Below are 15,181 nucleotides of genomic sequence, written 5' to 3'. Positions count from 1 at the left end.
CACTAGTAAACCAGTAGGCGGCGCCTGGCCTGCTGTTCAGTGAGTGGCCTGACTGAGGGCACCAAAATTATTATTATTATTATTATTATTATTATTTTTTTTTTTTGGTGCCCTCAGTCACATGATGCCCTACGCAGTCTGCGTACTCTGCGTATAGGGTGCGGCGGCCCTGGTGGCACCTTCAGCAAGATTGCATGAAACATGAAGTAGAATTCAACCTTACTGGTCATTTCTGCAAAATAGCTGATACTTTGTCAGCTGTTTGGTGGCTTTAAACAACCTTATTCTCTAATAAAATGAACATAAGTCACCTAAAAGTTGACCAGGGCTGTTCTGTTGAAATGTATGAGCTTGTTATATTGCAAATTAATGCAGTTTTAACATGAGGAATGTTGTGCTGATCACATTCCTCTCTGCAGGGAGCATGTTGCTTAAAGTGAAACTTGGCGATGAGGTTTTTGGCTGCATGCATTACTTAAAATGCAGTAATTTTATTTCTCTTATAGTGTTTGTTTGAGCCTTTTACGGTAATTCCAGTTTCAGTGAATATTAGTTAGTAGACTAATGTGGACTCATTAGATATATCAATGACCTTTCTGTTTACACAAGCTTTTGTGCCTGTTTCCAGCATTTGCAAAGTTTGGTGTCCCAGCTGTAACAGAGGGTGTCAAAGTTTTCCACACTTCGGGGACCGAGTTGGATGATGAATATCAACTGGGGTGCTAAACATCAAATATGAAACAGGTTTGTTTCTTTCGCAGTTATTTGTCATGTGAAGCTTCTGTTCATTAGATAAGGGGTGGGTTTATGAAGGAACTGTACATAATGTTTTTTTCTCCAATCATGGTTAGCTGTCTCCACGGTATAATCTGTCTCCACGGTAGCCTCTCCTGAGCATCCCAGCGATCACCCCTTGATTCGTTGGATAGTCATCCTTTCAGAGAGCCCTTCCAGAAAACACCAGAGGCTGGATACAGAAGCCAAGCAAGTAAGTTGACAAACATGCTTGTTTTGTACGGACGGACCCCAGTAAAAATCGCACCATTGTTTTAGCAGCAATATCTCTTTCCAGAAATCATGACCCGGATACTCATGAAACTGCTCACAATGAGGACTGTGGATTATCTTGGGGTCATGATTTCTGGAAAGACACACAAGAGGTTTTGTTTATTTTTTGGTGCTTTGAACACCACAAGCCGAGTACCATCCAGTTCTTGTATTGGAGAGAAGGCAGACATCTCTACGGCCAATATCTCCCAAACTCATACATCTAACACAAAACAATGCATAAATAGCACTACAGATTTGATGAAAAATATGTATTTTGGATTTTAGGGTGAGCTGTCTCTTTAATGAAGTGTCTGTGTTGTCCTTTCACCCTCCAAGGAGCATTTATATGATGGCGAGAGTGGCACTGGGTACCTTGCTTGGAGGATTAAAACGATTCAGAGATGCAGGACTAAAGACAGACAAACAGCATTTGGAGGTAACACTGTAATAATAGTAGAAACATGTATGGAACGAAACGGTGACGAGATAATTTACTGAGTTTCTTCTAAAAAGTTGGTCTAATCCAAGTAACTGAAAATAGGGATGCACCGATCAATCAGCACGTGACCGGAAATGGCCGATTTTCAGCTGATCGGCCTCGACGAGATACATCTAATTGCAGCGCCGCACGGCCAGCTGGCTACGCCCCTTGACACGGTCTGGCTACGCCTCTTGACACGGTCTGGCTACGCCTCTTGACATGGTCTGGAAGTTACGCAAATACGCATGCGCTAAACTGAAGACAAACCAAGAACCTTTGGAAATAACAACAACGCAGATCACATCTACGGTAAAATACCGTATGTATAAAATACTTATTTTTCTCTTGCAGTCTATTTTGAAATGCCACCAAATATATATAAACATTAAGTCACGTCTGCTTGTCGGTGGCTAATGTTAATTCTACTAACGGTGTTGTTTGTGTCATTCAGTGACTTAGCATTAGCTAGTAGCTACGTTAGCTAAGCACTAACGTGAGTTAAGGGTTAGGGATGTTGTTTGGTGTAATGCAATTGTTATAGTAATCTCAATGAAATCTTCCGTGGGCCTTCCACATAACCTTCCCCATATTTTCTGTAGCTGTTGAGGTAAATCCAGTATAAAGAGGTATGTGTAATATGTAGTAATACATTATATTATGAATCCTGTATCGTAGCGTATGTGTATACACACATCCTTTATTTAAGAAGTTGTCACATTAAGATGAAATCCATGTTTACAAGTGAGTCCTAGCTAAGACGGTCAGATAGCAGCATCAAAACACATGACATAAAGTCACAACAACACTGTATATTTTAGAAATACTTTATTAGATGATCACTTTTAGATGACTACATTATGTTAACCATCTACATACTATCAGTAGACCATCAGTAACTAACAACAGATGTAAGATTCTGGATGCCGTTCTGTTGACAGTCACTGCCTTAGCTATTTACTGTGCAACACTTTAAAATTAATCTTGTTATTGTTTGAAAGGCATGGTCAGAGGTTTGCCTTCTGGACTGATGAGGCCAGATGTTTGCTCCAAGGAACACTTCTGCCAGTCTACAGAGTTCCATGACAGCAAGGCATCACAGACAATGTCCCAGACCACCTGCAGGTTGAAATTGACCGCATTGCAGATGAGAAAACACTGGTGGACTTCATTCTGCAGTCACAGGGAGCTAAGCAGCATTTGGTGGTATGTTGAAAATCTTCTCACTTTTCTCATCATTACAGACTAACTCACAGAAAAGATTTGTTAGGAATATCATCAAAAGATGTATCATTTAGCAATGCGGCTCATTTATGTATCTGTATCTTGCATGGATGGAATGCAATTGACATGTAATGTCCATTCAATGACTCACAACTACCACACAATTAATAATCAAATAATAATAATCAATTAAAAATCAAATTCCTACTAAATAGGGCTGTCCCGAGTAGTCAACGTCATCGATTACATAAACGTGCATCGATTATGTAAAAAAATATAAATATTGCAAAATCCATGGTGGTCATTAGTAGTAGTTTTCAAACATGTGAAAGTGAAATGATTGATGATGGGGAAAAAAAATGTTTGCAATCCGATCTCCCTCCCCCGATTCCGATCGAGTCGCAAATCACGTGATCGGCCCCGATTTCTGATCAGATCACGTGATCGGATCGGGACATCACTAGTAACATTGAGTGATTTGTGATCTTGCGACGTAATCCAGCTTGCTTGCAAGGTAAATGTATGCCTAGATCTAGATTTAATAAGCACACCAAGACAATTTCCTAGTGTGTGCAAACATACCTTGGGTCCTTGGCTAATAAAATAATTCTGATTCTGATTCTGTCACCTTTTTCACTACCCATGACTTTTCATCTCTGCACTTAAATAATGGCTTAGACTGTTTTCAATAATGAAGACTACTTCACTAGTCAATGATTGTTTATCCATCCCATTCACTAATCCATGGTTCCTTTCCATTCATCTCTCTCTCCCCTGCAGCAACGCCCTCAGGTTACATCAGCCATTCATAAATATGCACGCCCTCTTTATCCCTGTCCAATCAATGTCTCCCACGCTTTCTCTCTCTTCGGCTGTTGCCAATCACCTAAATGAAGTTCTATTTAAGACTCTTGCAAGTTGTAACTCACCCTGTTTGTTCACCCATATAGCTGCTGTTCCTGCGTTGCTGCTGCTTCGCCCCTCCTCCTCCCCTGAACACCACCAATGTCATGACTCCAGTAGAACTCCCTATGGGGGTTCTCTATCCTATAAATCACTGACGTCCTCCTCTTGTCTCAGAGGAGCGTCATCATTCCATGGAGTCATTCGCCAAATCTAAGTGTTGTTTTATCATTAAAGTTTATCGTACTTTCCTTCTAGTCTCTCATGATTGAAATGAATTTAATTTAAATAATTTAAATTACTTTCCATGCCCCACACGAATGAAAACATTTATTTGCCAGTGATTATCTTAACTGCATATTACTCCAGATTAAACATGAATCTGCCGGCAATCTTTTTGAATTTGAGGTTCAGTATTTTTCTAAAAAAATAATCGTTAGATTAATCGAAAAAATAATGGTTTTATTAATCGATAAGAAAATAATCGTTTGGGACAGCCCTACTACTAAATATTTTTTTCTGTACCTTGGTTTTCTCATAGGGTGTACTCAGCGGAAAGGCCTCTAAGAGCTTTGATCAGAAGTCCGTTTCCACGGTGCCAGTCTACCTTCAGAGTGAGGAACAACTGGACAACCTTTGCGCCTATCTGAGAGTCCTACTCCGTAGAACAACACAGCTGAAGTACATGGATGAAATGCCGTTCATACTAGATGTTCTGCTTCCAGAGGTACGCCTAACCATTGTGCATGTTCTGCTCCTGCACTTTCAAAGCGTATGGACAGTTTTCATGGAATTGTGATGCTAGGCAACCGTTTTAACCTAGCTTATTTCCTGTCAGTTATTGTACCAGAATGAAAAGTGAAAAAAAGGTGGAGCTACTAGCAGTATTTTTATATAGCCATATTTAATGCGAAGTAATATATCTGTGTACAAGCAGTTACAAATCAGAATATATCTTGAAAGTTACTACGGGCAAACAAAACGCAACGCGTTTCAACTACGCAGGTCTTCCTCAGGCAATGTTAGCTGGGCGTCGGCCACCGCACCTGTGTATATAAGGCAAATATGTGGCACAAGTCAGTTGGGATGACGTATGGTGGGCAGTGCTATGACATCACAATATAGGATGGGCCTTGTTAAAGCAACGGAAGATAGCAACATCATACACAAGTAATAATAAATCTAACCTAGCCTATAACTTATAGCCTATAGCCTATAGACTGTTTATTTCTGCTGTAACCATTATTGTTTATTTATTATTACTTGTGTATGATGTTGCTATCCTCCGTTGCTTTAACAAGGCCCATCCTATACGGTGATGTCATAGCACTGCCCACCACCATACGCCATCCCAACTGACTTGTGCCACGTATTTGCCTTATATACACAGTTGCGGTGGCCGACGCCCAGCTAACATTGCCTGAGGAAGACCTGCGTGGTTGAAACGCATTGCGTTTTGTTTGCCCGTAGTAACTTTGAAGATATATTCTGATTTGTAACTGCTTGTACACAGATATATTACTTTGCATTAAATATTGCTATATAAAAATACTGCTAGTAGCTCCACCTTTTTTCACTTTGAATACTTTTGCCTTTTGAGCTGCTTTGGTCCACACTTTCTGTGATTTCCCAGTTATTGTACCAGCAAACACTGCAACAGGAAGTAAGCCGGGGGCAATTTAGAATGTTTATGTTGTCGAAATTGAAATAGTCTATATATCCAGCATGCCAACCATGGCGCACCTGTGTACTAGCTTGCTTTTCTGTATTGGTATATTTTTTAATTAACCATTTAAGTTAACTGTTTTCTTTTGGTAGGCCATCATATACGGCCTGGCTGAGCTGCGGAATGTGTCCTTGCTGGAGGCTGGGGAGGTTTTCCTTCGTGGTCAGGATATTCATCACAGGTAAGAGTAGAGAATGTATTTATTTTTCCTGTTTCTTTTACACAAATCGCAAAAAGTCTATCTACTATTTACTTGCTTGTATTAGTTAATAATACCTTAAAGGGATAGTTCACATTTTTAAGGTGTAGCCCTATTTGCTACTAAGCAATGACGATGTTGATTGGAAAGGCTCTTCCTCATAGTAGCTCTGGAAGGTTGGGCAAGAACCCATGCAAGGTCAATGAGGTCACGCTCCCGTATGTACAAGCTGAGGCTTTCTCAAATGTAATTCACAGTGCACACAAAGTAAATTTGAGTGAGCTTCAGTCAGCTTGTAGTACATACAGGAGTGTGACCCCATTGACCTATTCTTTTTTTGTCCAACTTTCCAGAGCTACTGAGGAACAGGATTGTTTATGCTGAGAAAGAATTCAATCAACATCATCATTCGGAAGTACAAAATAGGGCTTGACTTTGATAAATGTGGACTATCCTTGTAGTTAAGAATAGTCAAGTTAATTAATATACCTTTTTTTGTGTTACCCACATTTCTCTTAGCCCAGCAGTGACTGTCTGTGATTATGTCCGTTTACTATTTCAGTGAAGTGGAGGAATTTGACAGAAAGATTGCCAAGGACTCGAAAGAAGGGAGACTATTCAATTGGTAGGTAGTTACATACTTCACATTCTGGCGGTTGAATATTGAAGGGTCAGGAGATGTCAAATGTCAATAGCATGTTACTTACAGTTCGTTTTCTTGCCTTTCTCTCTCTCTCCCCCTCTCTCAGGGGCATTGAGACCTTTACGGAGAGACGGAGGAATCTGCTCCTGCACAGGCCTGGCTCTGACGGACAACCACCAATGACTGCAGTCCAGGGCCGTGCAGAGACATGCAGTACCACAATAGTGTAACGCAGTGGTTCTCAACTGGTCTAGGCTCACGACCCACATTTTTCATAGTCATTAAGTCGTGACCCAAATGTCAGATTCCTCAATGCCTATATGGTTTTTTAACAAGTTTAAAGATGGGGAGGAGGGTGGGGTGATTAATTTGTTTGTCATTATGAAGAAAATCTGTTCAAATAAATATGTGCCTCTAAGAACGGCCTGAGGGTGGAGCTGTGGCCTTGTGTCAAGAATGAAGGTAATATTGTAAAACTGTTTGAAACCTATTGGCTACATTTGAAATGACAGGAATTACATTTTCGACACACACAAAAAATGTGTAAAGAATATACTGATAATATTTTGATTTGTTTAACAGGAACAGGAACCAACTAGAATTGTATTTTGTTTGCATAAGCTGCATAATTTTACGGTCTTAAATAGAAAAGTTCAAAAAGCTCTATAGCCTTAAATAGCATATTGCTTTGCATTGTTGTGTTAAGAGTTTGTACTAAATTGTGACCCATGTTGAACCTGTCTGCTGACTTGAGTTCTGCTGTAAAAAAATAAATATCAGTTATCTGTCGTTGCAAATGATGATAATGTGTTTGCTGTCATTGTCAACCTCTATTAGGCCTATCTGTCTTAGTTAGTGCAGACTAGGGAGGATGCTGTCCATGGTGCTGACCAGGTTACTGTTTGTGTTATGAGAGCTGGTACATGTGGGGAACCTGACAACAATGTAAATCCCTCTTTCTCTGTGTGTGTGTGTGTGTGTGTGTGTGTGTGTGTGTAAAATGCATCGGCAGTTGAGGGCTCTTGGTTGCTGTGTATTCAGCTCCAATCCTCGACTACAGTGATTAAACTTTCAGAATAAACGACGCCAGTTTTGCTGGGTCAACTACATCTCTGCTCTTTGCCATCCCTACATTACATAGGCCAGAGGGTTCAGTCAGAAGAGCCAAGGGCTTGTCTCCCCCTCATATTCAATATCTGATCACCACTGTCACAATCACTGATGACAGCATCTTTCTCATTTTGAGGAATAACTATGATGTTGCATGCCATGTCTGGGCCGTCTCCCAGATCCAACAGCAGAACTTGACTCAAAGTTAAAGTAAAAGAAAGAACAGAGTAGAAAATTAGGGAAAACAAGAAGTTTTTATGTGTATAACTATGTTTATACCTAGAGGCACTGTCTTGTCCCACCGGTCACTAGAGTTGCCAAGCATAAAATACACTTTTTCACCCACTTTTCCCTGAAATTACAAAAAATAATGATTGATTATTTCAAATGGCTACTAATGACACAAGATTTGGATATTTTCATGTCTGGGAAAATTTTTGGATTAAATGGGTTAACCTCCTGCCTAACAATTGCCACGAATGTGATTCTCTGCTAAATCTATTTCTATACATTGCTTCTATATCTGTTTGCTGCTATTGTTTCTGAATGCAACAAATAGGTCAAGCAAAAAATAAAATATATAAACTACCACACACTTTACCCATGTTTTTATTAAAAGTTATGAAAACAGGCGATTGAATACCGACAGATTGAGTCTAGGCTGTCTAGGCCTTAGACAGTCAAAAAGATACATCTCAACTCATTCCCCATCTACGAAAAGAAGTACACTTCAGGATAATTAATCTAATAGGCTATATCCACTCCAACGAGGGGATGATTCCTGAGAATAATTTTAATATTGATTGTAATTCTTGCCATTTTTGTAATACAGAGATAGAGACAACAGATAATTTATGTTTTTCACTGGATTAGCTACTAGCTTTTGGTCTAATTTGAATTTATGGATTAAATATAGCATTGATGCCACAATTTATACTTGAAACTGTCAAATTTTGAATATTCATTGAATGTAATTTTTTTTTTTTTAATGAACAATGTAATTATTTTGGCCAAATATTTTATACAGAAATGTAAATACTGTATAGCAAAACTCTACTCTGTCTACAACCTTTAAAAATGATTTAGAAACATTTTCCAAATCCATAAAATATACAGTATGAAAAACAAAATGTGTTGGGTGAGTTGAAAACGAGCCTAACTACGCGCAGTGTGGAAGATAGAAAGCATAATTGTTCTTGTAATTCTTTAAATCAAGAGAAAAATAACGAGTATTTTATTTTGAAGGGTGATGTGTATAGACCAAATCAGCGGGATGTTTACATTTACTTCCGGGTACCCCTGAGGTCCACACATTATAATGGCGGTGGACGGCACAAACTGACGTGTTGAAGACAAAAACAGACAAAGAAGACAAAAATGGTTAGTCCGTGTTGTGTTGTTGTTTAATATCATTCATAACAACACTTTCACTAACGTTAGTGGAGACCAGACTAGCTAATTTACCTGTTGGACCAGACTAGAGTAGACTTGAAGCTAAATTAAATTGACGTGGCGTCAGTAGCTCTGTCTGTACCAGGCTCTTTCTCGCCGAGAAGAGCCTGGTGACGCGAGGTTACTCTGTCTGTAACGTTAAAAAACAGCGAGTTTGACAGACAAACAAACGTTATTAGCTAGCTAACACTACATAAAACAAACACAGAAGAAAGGCTAGATACGTCGGACAAGCATGTTTACCAACCATTTAAATTGAAAGTAGTCGGCCGAAAACAACGAGAGGGTTTGACAGCATTTATTTGACAACACGCACATTTAAACCTGCCGCCTTCCCCAAGTGGTACCCGGAAGTAAATTTGTTTACATGGTGACGTCACGGTGATTTGGTCTATAAAAGACTGTGTCAAGAGGCGTAGCCAGACCGTGTCAAGAGGCGTAGCCTGGGTCTTCCAGCGCTGCAATTAGATGATGTTGGCCTCGACCGGTGACCGGCGCCGGTCAGTCCACATAGCCGATACTGTGCGCCGGTCGGCTTTCCCCTTTTTTTGTTTGGTTAATTACCTGCAGCTGCACGATGCACGCATTCACGTGACGTGCGCGCACCCCAAGCAGCCAAAAGGAAACACACGCCAGCATGTCCTCCTCATTGTGGAAATTTTAGTTTGTCACACACGGAGGGGCAGGGTACGTTGCAGAGTCCCGCTCAGCTGGAGTCCACTCCAGTCTGAGCGGCTCGCTTCACCTCACCGGCCCCTCTTCCCTGACCAGCTGCAGTCCACGTCACTGCTGCCTGCTGCAGATCAGCTGCTGCTGCTATCTGTCAGTCACGTTGTAACGTGGATACAGGAGAGGACTATTTTTTCGTATTGCTAATAGAACAACGAACATAATAATAAAAGGCATCGGACCAGTGTGCAAGGTTTTCTGTGTGCGATGATTTTTTTTTCGGATGGCGGGTAAAAAAACATACGATATTCAAACTGAGTCAACTCAAACTCATTTCCTCATCTACTCAAGAACAGCCAAATCCACAACTGTAGAGTGCATGGGCATGGCTTCGAAGGTCTGGGCTCCAGACCTATAGGCTATAAACTCCTTGTCCATGGATAACATTTTGATGTTTATTTATTTTATTGTATTAGTTTATTTGGCAGGGACATATACAAAGAAAACATTAAACCCCATAGGGGAAGAGATGCTTTGTAACAGATTTAGCCATAGGCTACTTTCCATCTGGAGCCCCTGTTCTGTTGCACCTTTTTTCTTTTGGAAAAGTAAATGCATGATAGCTGTGGGATATACTGGAATTAATTGTTTTATATTCATTGTATTTACACAAAAAAGAAAAGCTCTGTCCAGTAACCTGGAACACTTATTTTGAGATGTTTTTGAGTGAGATCCTCCTACCTCATGCAAATGATAAGAAATGTGACATGAATCTTAATTTTCTATTAAAGCAAAGTAAAAAAAAAAAAAAGAAACCCCGTCAATTATTGTTCTTAGAAAGAGAATCGGCCAAAATCGGTGTCGGCAAGTCAGACTATTCAAAAATCGGAAATCGGAACCGGCCAAGAAAATGGCAATCGGTGCATATCTAACGGAAAATGTTTTGAAATATACACGCCGGGCAAAGGGCCAAGTCCAAAATGGCAAACATTTAAGCTTTTAATGGTCATAACAAAGCATTGCTCAGAAGCTTAGCAAGAATTATACAAATACACTAGTGAGACCTTCTGAGCCACCATTTGCTCGGTACAAATTTTACTGAAAATATATTGGGGATGCACGATATATCGGCATTCATATCTGTATCGGCCGATGTTAGTCATTTTTTTAACACATGGGCATCGGTCCAATGTTGCATTGTTAATAAACGTTATCGGTATCAGCCAACATTTTCACATTGAGAGGAAACAATGTGGTAAATCTAAGATTTATGAGCTTTTCCAAATGTTTTGGAATGAAATAAATCCATAACTTTTTCAAATTCAGTGTTTACATGTGTTTTTTTCAGTATCTACACAATTTGATTATCATACAAATGTGTTTTTATACAGATCATATCGACATTGGTAAATATTGGTTATCGGCCATAAGAGCAATGTATAATTTATTTATCGGTATCGGCCAAAATTTTCATATATGTGCATCCCTAAATTTGATGTTTTTTGCCCTGACCTCCCCCTCACACGAGTGTACATGGTTGTCACCATAATAAGGTATTTTTCCCATATTGTGCAGAAGGACCACCTGGTGACAAGTATGGAGGACCAACTGCAAGATGAGAGTCCCAGGTTGTTCCAGAGGCTGCCCTGAGCGAAGAGGAGTGCAAGGAAGCCATCTCACTGATGAAATATTCAGCTGAAGAGGACACAGTCAAGAAGAAGATGAAGCTGATGTTTGGCTATCGCCGCAACATGGTCCCCGACCCCTAGAAGTCAAGCAACGTCCTGTCTGACTTCCCACGTTTCAAGGATGTCAAAGGCTTGGTAATTATCTGTCATTATTTTGACAGTATTATCACAATTGGATAGTTTTTAGTAGATTGGTATTGTAGTGATACTTAAACTAGCACCTATTAAAGGAAGGCTTTCTCGATTTTCAACCCGCTATCATTACAATGTCAGTATATGATGGTAAGCCTTTACCTTCTCTTCATGTTTTCCTGCAATGAGATCTCTGCAGAGTTGTAATGTATCGACATTGTGTATCATGTATAAACATTTGCATTTAAACATCATACTTAAAGCTGGATTGAGATATTGTATAAAAAAATAGTGGAAGAGCTTCTTGTGATGATATAGAACTGCTATATCTTCTGTATTTTGTAAAAATGCTGCTGACATTGCACATGCACTGAATTTTGTTGAAGGGCCACAGAAATTAATTCAAGTGTTTCAAACTTGTGTTGTTACAGGTTGGGACAGTGACCTCATCAGTTTTACTGCTGTTACACCTGATGATTCCACCCACTGCCCAGGGTCAGAAGAGACCAGGAAAGGTGTCGGCATCCCAAGCAGAGAAACATCTTGTGCTCTTCAAGAAGGTTTGTACTTTTCCCTAATTTATGATAGCCTGGTAAAAAAAAAACATCCTGATCACGTGGGTCCCTATCGTTGCATCGGCGCTGTTTCTAGGCCGAACGCCTGGCGCAGCTCAAATCAGTGGGCGTGGACCAGCGCACTTGATATCGTCGTGCTGGCGCTAGACGCAGCCTCAACCATTACAACCACGCCTTTTAAGCATAAAATTATGCACCGTCATGCTCATTGGATAACTGCAATAAACGAATCGCACGCTTGCCTTTTTAGCTCCAATTCCAGTGATCCCGCAAAACCAGAGGAAAGCCAAACGCTCTGCCCCCCCCCCCCTCCCTTCATCCAGTCTGTCTGTCTGCATTATAGGCTATTATTCCATATTATTATGCTTCTCAAACCAATCTAACTGCAGTTTCAATACTGCAAGCATGTAAATACGCTACACTATAGCAAGATCAAAGTGAAAATAATGTTCTAAATGCATCGGATAGAAAAATATAGCCTATCCCTATATGATGAGATTAATTTTATATTGGTGAAAGTTTGTCCAGAACAATATCGTTTTCTCTCCCCTGCTACAGGTAGAATGATGCACATAAATATACCCTACATTATGTAAAGTCATTGCATAAATGTGTTTTTATTGTAAAACTAAATGTGAAGTAGGGCCAAGTTATTGGAGCGGACATCACAGTATAGCACATGACAGTATAAGGCGTTCCGCAGCGCGTTCCGCTGTCACTTATCTAAATCACGTTAAATCCACACAGGGTATATATAGGCTCAAGAGGACATATATGTTTCACATAGGGTGGTGTTTCATTTCGATGTTTTATTTGGTCCAATATTGAAATGTTCTACAATTGCAGGTTGTCTTACCATTACACATTATTTTAGATCTACCTTTTATATCTATTTCGGCTCATTTGGTTGCTATTTAGTAGCGAAATGGAGGACCCAATTGCATGCTGGGACAGGGACATTCACAGGCAGTAAACTTACAACTGCTATTTCCTATGGGAAGCTGGGTGCTGCTATGTGTTGTGTCTGTCTGAGCGAGGGAGTCAGAGAGAGAGAGAGAAGGGTGACAGAGAAGAGGCAGAAGAGCACTGGCGCACTGAATAGGCCTGGTTTCAGAGAGAGACAGAGAAGGGTGACAGGGGAGAGGCAAAAGAGCACTCCTTGACTGAATAGGCCTGCTTTTCAAAGGCGCAAAGCGCTAAATGTAGGCCAGGTGCGAAGATAGCAGTACGCCGGTAGTTAGCGCCGACACGCCCACTTTGGCCCATTCTGGGACTGCGCCACGCCCATTCGGCCTAAAGCGCATTTGGCAGCCTAAAGCCATATTGATATCGTCCCAAAACAGGCGCAAGGCACGTTTTTTTGCGTTTAAGGCCCGTTTTAGCGCCGAAGGCTTGTGGGAGAATAGGGCCCGTGACCTCAAATTCTGTTTCGCTTACGTATCAGTCTGGACTTCCAGCCACTCAGTGATTTCAGTGGGAGGGAGTACTTGCCTTGACAGACAACTCCTTCAGCCAATCAGCGTTACCAAATCCAGTCGAACGGCGAAAATGTATTTTCCACTGAGAAACTCCCCTGGTGCACACTCTTGTTGTTTAATTGTTATTGAGTCCATTTCAGCATTAACTGCACTTATGGCTGTGTTTATCCTTACTATTGTTAATGCTCATTGCTTCCGGAAACCATACTGTTTGGCCAGCAGAGACCCTGAGTTGCATTGGAATTTTAGGAAATCTCTGTGTATCCTATACGTGACTATACGTAGAGCGAAACAAGATGTGAGATCACGTGGACATTATGTTAGGATGGTTCTTATAGGAAAGGAGAACTTAAACGAAAGACAATGCTGATTTATTTTGCACATGGTCTCACACATCTGAAAAACGTAAACCATTTTGCAGGCTTTCATTTACTTTTACAGTTATTTAGTTGATTTGAGGTCAAAGTTGATGCCAGTGATTTCATTCATGCACAAATGACAACACAAGCAGCAACTTTAACTCAAATCAACTCAATAACTGTCCAAGAAAATGAATGGCTGCTAAACTGTTTACAGTTTTCAGGTATGTGTGAGATCAGGTTCAAAATAAATCAGCATTTTGTTTTTTTCCATTTAATGTCTGGGCTCTGCGCTAATAACATGCAAACTTAATGAAGATGCAAAGGAATATGCAATCGGCTCGCCACAACATGCATCCCAGACAAATCGCCATACATGTCTCTCTCTCTGACCGCAGCTGCACTGTAGACCGGTCGTGGTGGGACCCAGAAAGCTGGCTACGCTCTGCTGCCTCCCAGGCTGAAGCGTGAGCTTCTGTTACAGCTTTCAACCTGGGAGCCAGTCAGGCCAGTCCACAGCCCTGGCCAAGGAGCAGTGACAGCAAGGTCTGCTGGTTAAGGGGCGCGCTGTCCCTGGTGAGAGAGCACCTCTGCTGAGATGAATTCCCCCTGACACGCGCAAACAATGAGCCGACCACATATTCCCCTGCATCCACGTTGCATCGAATAACGGCACTCCACGGCATAACACTGATATTACAACCATGTAATTCTAATCGTCTGTTTGTGTTGTTTGTCTTCTCAGACCGGAACAAACATCCAAGAGCATCTTGATGCCATCAAGCGGGCAGCGATACATGCTTTTGACTGTTTACAACGAGCAGCCAAACCGTCCACCAAGAGTAAAGTTGTTGGATGGAAGTAATGATTTGGAAATGAATGCCATACAGTCTTGGTGCTTATTGCGCAATATGCCTTTGTTATTTGATTCAGACAGATGATAAGTTGGTATCTTCTACTTTTGCTTCTCAATAAATGAAGACATTGACATAATGAATTGTGTTTTTGTTTTTTCACATTACATGCAAATTTTAAAGTATAGTAATAGATTTAGATATACACTGACAGGAGTTAATTAAAAATCAACACTTGGTGTAAAGTGGGAATAACTCCCACAAGGAGTAAATACAATAAGAGTTAATTTGTATTCACACTGGTGAGAGTAAGCTTTAAATTAACACTCAGTGTTAACTACTTCTAACATTGATGGAGAGTTAAATTAAGATTAACTCTCGGAGTGAACTGAAAGTAACACTATGGGTGTTAATTACCTCATAGTGTAATATTTTATTAACACTGTTCAGTGTTGTGCAGGGTGATGCAGTGTTAAATTTGGACTATTTCTAGAGTTGAATTAACTCTGAAATATCAACACTATGTCAAGAGTAACTTTAACACCCTGTGGTGTGGGACCATATGTTATCCGAGCCAGTGTTAAAAATAACTCTTTAAGTGTTGATTTAACACTGCAAATTTTACTGTGCACTACTTGCCC

At 40.4% G+C, this 15,181-nt stretch overlaps 1 long non-coding RNA gene across 1 annotated transcript; it reads left to right on the top strand.

Moving 5' to 3' along the window:
* The first annotated feature begins 1,386 nt into the window (after positions 1–1,386).
* Positions 1,387–11,834, top strand: LOC310789608. The gene is made up of 3 exons (XR_014553348.1): positions 1,387–1,486; positions 11,030–11,277; positions 11,706–11,834. It is a non-coding gene; the product is annotated as an uncharacterized lncRNA (long non-coding RNA).
* The last annotated feature ends 3,347 nt before the right edge of the window (positions 11,835–15,181 follow it).

This window comes from Poromitra crassiceps (genome assembly GCF_964638095.1).
Source record: "Poromitra crassiceps genome assembly, chromosome: 2".
Lineage (NCBI taxonomy): Eukaryota > Metazoa > Chordata > Actinopteri > Beryciformes > Melamphaidae > Poromitra > Poromitra crassiceps.
The sequence above is the reverse complement of the archived record's forward strand: the minus strand, read 5'-3'. Positions and strand labels throughout refer to the sequence as shown.